Genomic DNA, 13,005 nt, shown 5'->3' with positions numbered 1-13,005 from the left:
GGCGGAATTATATCGTTGTCCGCGAGATCTTTTCCCATTTTTTTTTGCCATTTGGACGTGGCATTTGTTGGCAAATCTCCTTGCATATGGCGGCGCGGTGTTGTGGCTGCGTGTGAGTCTTACTGGTTGTGTCTGAATGAAAAGGAGAAATTCCCCGCATGTTGGCTCTGTGACTGTGACTACAATGAGATGAGACAGATCATGCTACTGCATAACTTTAAGTCCGCGCGCAGCCACATTGTCCCGCCGACCATTGGGCTCCTCTCTGTGTGCGCGGCGTGGAATTAATCCGATTACGTCACTTATGAGCGCGTATATCAATTAAAATTGCATACGCAGAATTGGACTTGTCAGCTCATATCGTAATAATTGACAATTTATATAAATTGGATTGGATGGTGTTGTGCTGGCTGCCTCCTTATGACCATCACTGTATATTGGCAAAATCATTGCAGCAGCAGATTCCTCCTTTACACAGAGAGAGAATCCAGCAGTGGCAAAGAATGTCCACATGAGGATGGAGCGAGCTAGCTATGTGTCGATTATGATGATGATGATGATGGGACGACTGCCACGCAAAGGAAGATAAATGGACTCTCATGAGACAATCTTTTCTTCTTCCTTTTTTTCTGTGGTCTTCTACTTATACATTTAATTTTGCGTGACATCGTGGCACCTTCTCCCCATCCCTAAGAATCTTTTCGCAAGCTAAACGCAAAGAGTTGGCAAAGAAAACGAAGTAAAACACTCCAAGTTCATTTCTTGTGTGATTTACAGCGAAATTGCAAGTCATTCAGAACTATGAAGCTAGATGTTTAGTGGAGGAAAAGTCTTCCTGCAATTTTGCCATTGATTTGTTAAAAAAAAGATGGAAAATCACAAAAAAAATATTTTTTGGGTAGGTATGTGTTTTTGCTAAATATTGCTCCTTTTAGGTATTTTTAGATAGAGAGAATAGAGAGAAAAAAATTGTGATGATTTATACGTAGATTGGGGCCACTCATCAACCCCAAAAAAATTGCAAAGAGAAGAAATCATTTTCATACAACATTTCCGGCGCCAAATTCAAAAATTCGCAAAAAATGCATGAGAGTTATATGGGGGCCACCTGAAGGGGGGCTTAGGGGGGAAATGAATACGGCCACTTGAAAACGCCTGATATAAGGAGCCTCTGTACCAAATTTCATCGCGATCGGTCAAACGGTGTAGATTTGTATAGCTGTACACAGACACGAAGATTACCAACAAACAGACCTTTCTTTATTATATAGATATAAAAGTTAGGAAAGAGATGGAAAATTTTTAGGTAGAAAGAAAATCTCATCAACTATGTTGAATACGCCATAAATAAATTAATAAAAAATTATATTCCTTTTTATCAATAAAGAAAATTAATTAATTAATAAATTATTTAATTACGTCAAACTTCGTGACTTATATTGAAAATACTAAAGAGAAAAATTAGTATGTGTATTTGCAAAACAATTAAAAAGAAGCTAATTAAAAACAAATTAATATTCAAATTTAATGGCGAAAAATACCTTTCTTGCTATTTTCATTACTAATTTTTATGATAAAAAAAAAACTGTGAGAGTGAGATAAATCAATGAAAAATCATAGAAAAAACGGAAAAGGTAAAAGGTGTCTTTGCTAGGTAATGAAGTATTTATGCAAAATCTAATATAATTGACTTTTTTAATATTCCACTTTTCACGAATACTTATATAATTTTTTTTTATCTTTATTAATTTATATGTAAAAAAAATTTTATTGAACGTAAAAATTTCTCAAATGAAAATCTAAAAAAAATCTGAATGTGTCTCTGCTAAAACCTAATTTATTTGAATAAGTTATAAATAAGAATTCTTTATTATTTCATGCAGAATTCTTTTAAAAATCACAATTTCCTAATTTTACTCTTCATATAAAAAATTAAAAAAATATACATATATTTAAAAAAGTTGCCTAACTTTTAAAAAAGTTGCCTAACTTTTTTTTTATTTCTATGATTTTTAATACAAGACTTTACATTGGATTTTATTTGTTACATAACTTGAAACAAAATTAAATTAAAATTACTTAACAGCCCTTTTATGCTTCTTTGAAAATCCTTTTGCTCCTTGAATTTAAACATTGGTCTGTGCTCTAAGCAAAGACATCTTCAGATTTTTCTATTTTTATTCAAAAAATCTTTTTAAAATTGTCTAAAAAAAAATAAAAGTAAAGTGAATAAAATATAAGACAAAAGGCCAAGATTAAATTCAAATTAAGATTCAAATAGATAAATTACGATTTAATTAATTTTCCTCGCGGAAGAAAAAGAAACCTCTATGGGGTAATTAATTCATTCATGGGGAGAGACGCGGAGAATCATTAGAAAATATAATTGGTCAATAAAATTAATAGAGTGCCGAGCTGTGCTTGCGTACACAAAAAGCCCATGGCGCAGGCACACAGCATGTCAAGTTCATCACAAGGATGACTGTCGGAGGAGGAAAGAGCTGCCATCGTCTTTTTAATTACGCGCACTCTTCGCAGTGGGCAAAAGAAGTCTCCACCAATCTATCCCACATTATGAGCTTTAGGAGTGCATGGCAGGAGTAAAGTATCTCTCTCTCAACTCTTTGACATCTCATCCGTCTGATTTGTGCGCGATTTGATCTCCTTCGGTTGTCCACGTCGCGTCTTCTTCTTCGCCGATTAGATTGGAGTCACGTGTTTGGGGTCCATCCGACGCGAAGGGGACACACACAAGGCGGCAAATGAAGACTGACGGGGCAATTAATGCGCTACCTCTTCGCGCGCAAGTTAAGAGGGACAACGAATCACTTCCACAGCAAAGAGAGACGGAGAGTAGGGACGCCCGGTGAGGTGGAAACAATCACGCACTCTTGCTGGATGCTGCTTCCCATGGGGGATTCATCTCGTCAAGAATCCCAAGCAGCTATCTTTCCCTTACCATTGGTATGAGACGAGGGCGCCCCAATGGGTGCCAACCCCCTCAAAATGATGGATGATACCCCATTACAGATGACAGATGACTGCGGTTATTGCGGTGTTTATATTTATTAACACAAACGTGTTCCAATCCAGCCTCCTGTGCTTCGCTCGCTGTCTCCTCCGCCAACGCACAGACATCCAGAAATGATCGAAGAGGAGCCTCCACACTTCACAAGGATCCCACGAGAAAAGATTCTCATCACAAAAGATATCTCAAAGGATTTTAATTTCATTTTTCTGCTATTTTTTTTTACTATGGGTGAAATTCACTAGTCAGACACACTTAAGATTCCATAAGAAAAAATTAAGTTTACTTAAGATTCTTTTAGTTTTGCATAAGATTCTTTAAGTTTTCCTAAGATTCTTTAAATTTCCTTAAGATTCTTTAAGTTTTTTCTAAGATTCTCAAAGTTTTCTGAAGATTCCTTAAGGAAAAACCCATAATCTCATAAGAAGAATTTAAGATATTCAAGTTTTATTAAGCAAAACTTAAGATTTCTTCAGTCAAGCTGAATTCGGTTAAATGCATATTTTTCGATGTTTTCTTTTCTTGTTCGCCTTCAGGCATCGAAATTCGTAAGAATCATAAAAATATGCATTTACCCCGATTTACTACGAAATCTTTACATAATTTTCCTTTAATAAAATTAAGAATCTTTAATTTTTCCTAAGAAATTTTAAGTCTTTTCTCAAGGAATTAAAAAAAAACTGAAAGAATCTTAAGAAAACTTAAGTCTGTCTGACTATTGAATGTCACCCTATGTTAAACAACAGTTATACATATTTGTCGTGGAGACGCCTGGTGGTTTTCACATGTTTTTGTGAGCTTAAGTTAAATTTTAAATCATATATTATTTAAGACACATCCTTTCCTTTCGTTTTAAAGCTCTGTTATAGCTTTATTTTAAATGTGATTTCTTTTTCTCACTATTCTAGCTCTTCTAGCTTTTCTAGGAAAACCCACTTTGTACCCACAAAGACACAGTGAAGAGCAAGTTTATAAGGTCTCCTGATTTTGTTTGCAATGTACTCTCTTTTATGCATAAATTATTCTCTTTAAACCACAGCGTAACACGACAAAAAAAAATAGTCAAAGCTCGACTCTTTTAGTTTCGGGGGGAAAACTCATCAAAGTGTCTGGATGTGACCTCATGGTGGACACAGAGAGAGAAGGAAATGCAATTTTCTCCCATTTTGAAACCGCACACGAATGCACGCAAGGCATGGAAAGGGGAAAAAGCGGGATTTTCGAATGTAAAATAATTTTAAATGTCCCCCATTCTTTTTCCATTTAATTCCCCACCCGCCCTCTCCCCCACCATTTGCTTCACTTTCTCAGCCAGCCAGTCAGCCTGGAGGGCACATCTCCTCCACCAAGCATTGCCATTGTCTTGCATGTCGTTGCCATCATTTCCGGTTGGTCTCTCGAAAAAGCTTGCGAATTTCACACTCGCACAAGCAAGAGTACTGTGCAATTAAACCCACAGAATCTCTGCCCACACCCCACCCATCAACCTCTTGTACTTTCCCATTCACCCACCCAATGAATCCTCCGAGGGGATTCACAGTGTGGCGTGGAAGAAAGAGAACAAAGTGCGGGGATGGTGGAAATTTTCCTATCCATTGTCTGCATCAGTGGCAGCTGATTAAAATTTCCCGGTCATGGATCTCATTTTCTTTTGCCATCACTTTTCATTTTGGGATTTTCCATCAATTTAACCGCAAAAGGAATTCATTCACCCACATAAATCAATATTGGTTTTTCCTTCTCATGCTAAATTATTCCCTCGCTTTGCAAAATTCGCTGAAATGCATGGAAATTTCGTGGAAAATTGTGGAAAAAATAGGTGTGTGTCTTTACTAATTTTCCAATCTATGGGATTTTTTGATTTTTTTTTCGATTTATTGCTTTAAAATTAAGTGTAGAACTTTAATAAATGAAAAAAATCAATAATTTCCTTTACAAAGGCATGGGCTGTGGGTTTTCCACAAAAAGGGCAATTACATGGCATTTTGAGATGACATTTTCCACACCCGCGCACACAACAAGGGCGCAAAAGTTTCCAAAGCTCAACTGGAGGGAGTTGTGGGAGTCAGAGGGTAAGAAAAAGAAACGAAAAAGATCTTATTTCGCGCCGTATAAAGTATGAGGAAAAAGATGTTGCGGACTTTTGTGTTGATTTGACAATTTTTGTCTCTTATCGCAATGTTCCCATCATTATGGGGCTTCTTCTTCTTCACATCCCTCTATGAAAAGTGGTTGCTTTTAGCGTTTCATAGCGAAAGAATAAAAACACACACACACACACACCACAAAAGCATGTGGGGGTGGGGTGGAAAAAATACGTTTAGCACATTAAAAATTCATAAGTCCTTCGGCTTCCATTTAAAGTTTCTTAAAATGAAAGTTTTCCACTTATGTCCACCCCCAACATCGTCAACCGAGATGAAAAAAGAAGAAGAAATGAGAATGAGCCATGAGATAAGAATAATTTCTATGGTTCCACATTCTATGACACCACCACCACCCGGTCTGGAATATCTTCTTTTCCTCTTTGTGCTTAAGGATGGAGAAAACTTTTATTTTCTCTTAAAAGATAATTTTTTTGTGGACACCAAGAACCACCTGCTTGATTTTTTTTGCCAACGTGCAGATGAGGTGCGAGACGGAGAAGGTGATAAAAGGATAATTTTTTGGAGTAGTCGAGAGAGCTTAAAAGCTCCCCCATAGCACTAAAGTAAGCTCAAACACATCTGACACAAATCTCTCAAAGTTTCTGCATCTCTCCTGGGGAGATTTTCCAAAAGAAGATGAAGGTAAAATCCTCTTTTGCAGAAACTCATCCAGGGTACATATTTACTGAATTATTTGCAAAAGATTATATTGATTTTGCAGAGAGAGAGAATAAAACAGAATTGAGAAAATCGATATAATTAACATTTTCGATAAGCTTTGTGAAGCTTTAGAAAAGTAAATAATAAGATTTATATTTTCTATGTAACGAAAGAGCTTTTTTAAGCTATTTAGAAGTCAATTCGTCAATTAGAAAAGGGAAAAAGCTCCTTAAAACCATTAAAGCTTTTGATAAAATCTCTTTGATTAATTCAAATATTAATACCAAAAGGTTCTCCAAAGTCAAATTCTTGTTAATTTATTAAAAATTTAGCGACATTTAAGTGGGATATAACGTGCTTTTGGTGTTTGATTTTCTAAAACCCCTTTTTGAAAGCTTTTCCCGCACCCTCTCACAGCTATTACACACAGCATGTACTATATATAGCATTCGATGGAGCTTTTCACATTCAGGGTGGAAGTTAATAATTCATGGCACCATTTCCTGATTTAATTACAAAAGCAGTCGCTTTTGCTCTTTCAATTATTCAGTGAACTTTCATTACCATATCCCATACTCGCGCGGATACGTCCACCTCTCTGTACTAAAACTCCCCCCTTTTTGCTTTGCTCTCTGTGAACCAATTTCCACGATCTCACGAGCTTTTCCACCTCAAGCACGGAGTAACCATAAAGCTTTCTAAGAAGGGAGAAGTTGGAAAAAATGAGCAAAAGGCGTTCATTTGCTCACCTCCCACATGCTGTGTGGGTGGGAGCTTTCCAATAGCTGTTGCTGGGAGTGCATTGAAATAAACCTTAAGTACACCCTTAGACTACAAGCAAAACGGGGAGAGCCTCATCTTCCCATCCCTTTGTGTGGCTTTTTATTTTACACTCCCTCAATCGCCAAGATGCAATTTACTCCTTTTAGTTCACATCAGTTGCTCTGACCAGACCACCTCGTCCTCAATATGGGAGCTAGCAGACCCCTTTATGAGCCTCCTCGGCTATATTGAAGTCCGGGAACGAATAAATTTTGAGCGTCGTCGTTGTAAAGCGAGCAGGTCGTTCAGCCATTCACCCACCCACACCTCCCAGAACCACCATGCTGCTAAAGGACGATGGGAGTTTTATTCATGGTGGTGATTGCTTTCGAGGAAAATTCAATACAAGTGTTTTCCCAATGCTTCAAAGCAAAATATCCTTCAGCCAATCGTGATTCCGGATAAATGGAGATTGTACGATTATCCAAACAGTTTAAGGGGTACTTAAATGTGAAAGTTTAGATACCTTTCTTTAATACTTCTTGACTTCTTTCTTTCTCTGTATTTTGCTGTAAAGAATTACGAAATTTTTGTGTTAGCGGGCATAATGTTTGATTTTTTATGCCTTCAACATTTTTCACACAAGATGGCGTTGTTTTATCGGAGAGTCTGCTACTAAAATTACTTTACAAGTCTCTGGAAAATTTTTTCTGTTATAATTCGTTATAAAACAAATTTGCCTACTATTGATATTTCCGTACATTTTTCCACAAAATGGCGTTACTGAATTGGATTGATTCTCAGATAATTAGTTCTTAATGAAAGTAAAAACAACCAAGCGCCTCCACAGCTATATTTAATTTTTTTATTATTGAAATTGAAATGTTAAGTGATAATACCAGGCGCCTCCATTGCAATTTCTAGCTGATTATGGGAAGAAAATGGCGTACACCAGGCGCCTCCACGGCAATATTTATTTCTCTTTCTGAAGAAATCTGACGTTTAGTGCCTACCAGGCGCCTCCACTGCTGTTATAATTGTTTAAAAAGATAAATAAAACAATTTTTTAAACACTTATGATTTAAAAGGTGTATTCAAAGCCAAAAAAACTGTAAAGGCAAATGAGGACAAAAGTTTAATTACCAGGCGCCTCCAGAGCTGTTTCTTGCAATTTTCAACAGAAATTGTCGCGTTTGGTTTCCACCAGGCGCCTCCAGAGCAATTTCTAGGCTTTTTTTGACAAAAACTGTCATATTTGGCCACTACTTGGCGTCTCCATCGTATTATTTCTTTCTATTCTACTCAAGAATTAATTGTAAAGTAATAAAACAAATAAAACTCATCTTCGTCATCCTAAGTCAACGAAAATGTTAAAGAATTTTTTAAAAATCAGTTAAACAGTTATTTAGAAAAAAAATTCCCCAAAAGTATCAAAGAAGAAATTCCATCATAAACTGCCCCCACGTGTCGTGTTGTAACCCCAATGCCCCTCCCTTCTCGTACTACATATTCTCTCAATCGCAATCCATGCAAAAAAATCAACACCTGTAGCTTAATTAGACGACCTCCATGGGCGAAATAACCTCCTCCTTCTTTTTGCTTCTAATTGAGCCATTTCGCTGTATGTCTTAGAATTTCATTAGGACAAATTATTTCTTTCATTACCTCCACCAGCAGAGGCGACGGATGGAACGAAAAAAGAAGTTTGATGAGAGCAAAAACACCCTGGGCGGAGAAAAAAGAAGTTGAGGTGACATTTCTGACACTTTAGCACCTTGTCAATACCCATTTTGATGCGACGGATAAAAGTTCCAATGACCCGAAAATGGATCATCGTCGGTCCACTGAAAGACAAAGAGAGAATTTTTGATGTTGAGGCAAAAAAAACTCACAGACGAAGAAATTAAATCTTTAAAAAAAAAAAATGAAGGAATGCTTGAAGGTTCCTTTGGCTCTCTTTTTTTCTTCTTGTATTTTTAGTTAGTTTCTATGCGATGCTTGCCCTAGAGAAGTTCATGGCATTGAAGAGGAGTGTATAAAATGTAGGTACTTGGAATTTAATTGGTTACTTGCCGTATTATGTTGCTGGAGATTGAGCTCTAAAACAAATGGAAACTGGAGATGTTCATTTAGCCTGGAAGAAGACGTCATATAATGATTATTTGCGTGGTTATAATAACGCTCTCTGGTGCGTCTTCACCACGTGATCTCTCCTCGAATGTCTTGAGGGCCACCAGAGGAAGAGGGAGGGAGGGTGGGGTAAGTAGACCGTGTGTGTGTATGAGGGGCTAAAAAGGAGGATGAGGTCTTAAAGGTGGAAGTAACATCCACGGAGTAAGAGAGAAGAATTAATTGGATTCTCAATGTCTTCACTTGCGCGCGTAGCCAAGAGAAGCTTGAAATCAGATGAAGGGATTGAGTACTTGAGAAATTTTGACGCCTCTCCATTTTTTTGTCCATCTTTGCATCCCGTATGGAGACGTAGAGTTACCCATCTTCAGTCTTTTTTTTCTCACCACTTCTCATCCAAAGTATAAATTTGCTTGAAGAAGAAGGAAAAAAAAGAACTCGCAGAGGCATCAAACACTTTCAGGTGTCAAACTACACTTGCCTCTTAATTAACAAGAATAACACACTTCATGGGTTCTCTTAACCAAGATGACGACGCCCTGGCAGAGGAGGAATCATCCCGCCGCGGGGATTGTGCGGTGTGGAGAAAAAAAGGAAGAAGAGACACAGCTAAAAAAAATTAATTGAATTGAAGATGAAGAAGGTGAAGAAACCAACATTAAAATTAAATTCATAAAAATTCAACATCCTCTCAAAAATTGGGCGTCTTCTGTGTGCTTATTATGGGAATATGGGAATGTCTTTCCAATTGTACAAATCAATACGATTAATTGAATGATGGACTATACGGTTCCTGTCAATTAAAAGTGAGCCAAATCACACGGAAGCCATTATAGGTAAACTTTCTTCTTGACTTTCTTTTTAGGCTTGTAAGACCCTGGCTGAACTATGGGAGAGTGTGAGAAGCTAATAGATCGATCCATATTTCAGACACCTTTTCAGGTGTAGATTTTTTAAAGAATATTTGAAGAATTTTAGTGAAAAATTTATTCTAATTTTCCCATTTAATTTAGAATAATTTTTACATTCTAATTAAGAAGTTTTCCATTTATAAAAAAATCACTTTTCTCCAAGGGGTGTTTTCTGAAGGAAAGTATTCGGATTATTCGTTAATATTTGGATGATTTGCCAAAGAAATAAAAATAGTGGTTTTAGACTCAAAATGACTCAGATTGAGGAGCAAGAGCCTGAAAAATACATAATTCAAGCATTAAAATGATTAAATTTAAGCCGAGTAGTATATTTAACCCTAACCATGCTAAATTCAAGCCTAAAAAAGATTAAACTGAAGCATAAAAATATTTTTTTCAACCCTAAAATGGCAGAGATTGAGCAAAAAAAAGCCTTAAAAAAACAAGGGGTGTTTAACTGGCGAAAACTTTAGTTTTTAAGCGAATCCTCGAATATTTCCTAAGATCTAAATATTTGTCTTCTCATGAATATCTTTTGTTAAAAACCGATTAATTCAAAACCGAAAAAAATGCAATCTTTTTTTTGGGTGGAATTTATTACTTTTTAGCATCAATTTATTACTTTTCGGTTTTAAATTTAGTCCTTTTTGAGGCTTGAGGGGTTGAATTTACTGCTTTTTGGCTATAATTTAGAACTCTTCGGCTTGAATTTACTATTTTTCGGTTAGATGTAAGCCTTGAGTTTAGTAGTTTTATGCTGTTACTTATATTTTAATTTCCTTGGCGAATCAATTGAATAATCCGAAAGATCTGAATAAGTTTTGTCTATAGAACTCCTACTCTTAAAAAAATATTAAAGGAATAAATTTAAGCCGAGTAGTAAATACAAGCCTAAAATGATTAAATTTAAGCATAGAATTTTTTTTCAGTCCTAAAATGGCGGAGATTGTGCAACAGAAGCTTTAAAAATGTAAGCTCGAAAACAAAACGTTGTAAATTTATCCGACAAGTAATAAATTCAATGCAAAACGTGCTAAATGCATGCTTAAAAGTATTATTTGTTTTTCAGCCCTAAAGAAGCAGAGTCTTCAATCTCAAAAAACTAAAAAAAAATGTTTAATTTAGGACTTGCATTAAAGCCTCAAAAGAACTAAATTAAAACCGAAAGGGCTAAGCTTTTTTCGATTCTTTTCGGTTTCGTGTTATTTGGCTATAATCCCTATAATCAGATCTTCTTTAATATTTGAATGATTTGCCATACTAACCAAAATATTCGTCAGATAAACACCCCTTGATTTTCTCAGATACTAACGAAATAGAAAATTTATTCTCGTAACAAACTTTCTAAAGAATTTTTAATTACAATTTTAATTTAAATATAGAAGAAATTTTCCAATTAAAATTCCTCATTTTCCTCTAAAACTTCTTTGCAAAATTTAATTTTCAAAATAAGTAAATGAATATTGAGAAAATTTCATTTGCTAACATACTCCTTGAATCCTTTAAATTGAGGACATTAAGAAAGTCCCTCTTAAAAAGAATATTTACAACTGATTTGTGATCCGAATAAAATTCTTTGCTGAATCTTTTAATTTCTTTTTTCTTATAACTTCAATCTCACATTGCGCATTTTGCAATTTCCTCCCAAGTTTAAGTTCCAACATAATTTGCAATAAAAGTTAAATTAAGACAAAGGATGGATGTGCAGCAGCAGCAGCAGATGATGGAACTGCCAGCGAGACAAATTGCATTAAAATGACTCTACTGCGCGCGAGGAGGGAAATATGGAGTAAAGTGACCATTTCAGGTTGAAATGGTCGAGAGATAAAAGTAAAAACGGATATTGGTCGAAGCGGAGAGCTCTAAAAATTTGTTTTATTCGATGCGAGCTGTAATCGCAAATGCTCTTGACTTTTACAGGAGATGAATTGAGCGAAAGACAAGAAAAAAAAACGAAGAAAAAGGAATAAGGAGGCAAGTACCCATTGCACTTTCTTAATCGCCGATAAAATTCCTTATTGCAGCATTCACAGAGATTCAGCACAGACAGACAGTTGCTGGGAGGAAAAGAAGTTGAAGTTGGGAGTACTCAAAGTTTGCTGCAATGTTATATTCAAAGTGGAGCAATCACTGTTTACTCAACCATAAAATCCTCAACATAGCACAACTCCCCCATCACCCACGCACCAACCCCCCACACCGCGTTTTCCCTCGCTGAAGCAAATCTGTGGAATTATCCGATATATTTGCATCAGTTTTCGAATCTTGTTTTGTGATTGAGGCGCATCAAAGTGAATTGATACGTAAAACACCCGAGTGAGGAATTTTGATCCCGAAAATGGTAATTCGTAACCATGTGTGCAGCCTCTCTCCTCTTGAAACAGAGGCTACCACCATCACGAGTATTCGTGTGGGAGTCTAGAGAGGAATTCCACCACAACATCAATTTGCCGAGACATCACATTTTGCAGCAGATTTGACTCGCAGCAGCATCCCTTTGATCCTTCCACTCAATATCTTTATCTATCTCGTGCTGTTTCACCGCTTGCATCAAGGCTTTCACTCACAGTCAACATATAGCCAACACGTGAGGTTCTAGATTAAAGATTAGGTGATCAGCATTTCATTAATTTGGGAGAATATTGAATTTAATTTGAAGAGAAAATTTTCAAATATTCGATTTTTTGTTTCAATTATTCGGAATAATTTGTAACAATCTTTCATATAATAGACGATTATTCTTTCTAAAAGAAAATTTGACTTTTTTCTATAGAATAATAAGGAAAATTCTGTTTAAACCCACGAAAATCTATCCCACTTGCACGTGACAAATTTTCCAGTAGCACAATACATAAACTTCTCTTGTAGAATTTTATTGAACCTTTATTTTCACGACTAAAATTAATGCTTCATTATCATCCTCACAAATGAATCCATAATTCGCACTCTCTCTTAACTACTGAGGACTTCCCACATTGAAGTCTTTTTTATCTTAAAACTTTTTCAACACCGAATTCATAACACTTAAGCCCCGATAAGTTTGTCTGCGTTTCAATAAACATTAAACAGATGTAAATATGTGGTTTGAAAGCACACGGAAAGAGCTTCATTGAGAGGTGCTACTCGCAAGTCTTATCAACTCTTCTTTTTTTGTTCTTCGCTTTGACTTCTCATGGAATTACTCTTCAGCGCGCCGTTGCGTGCATCAATTAATTTACCTTATCACGTCTTCAATTTAAATCCAAATAAAATATAATGAGGTGCCGTTTTAGATTAAGAACCATGGCGCAATGGAGGTTTCCTTTTCTTTTTTGCATGGTTCTGCGCGCGCGAAAAAGATGTCTCCATGAGGAACTTCTGCTTTGCA

Source organism: Lutzomyia longipalpis, chromosome 4 (genome assembly GCF_024334085.1).
Source record: "Lutzomyia longipalpis isolate SR_M1_2022 chromosome 4, ASM2433408v1".
In the NCBI taxonomy this organism is placed as follows: domain Eukaryota; kingdom Metazoa; phylum Arthropoda; class Insecta; order Diptera; family Psychodidae; genus Lutzomyia; species Lutzomyia longipalpis.
This window is presented reverse-complemented; position numbering follows the sequence as displayed.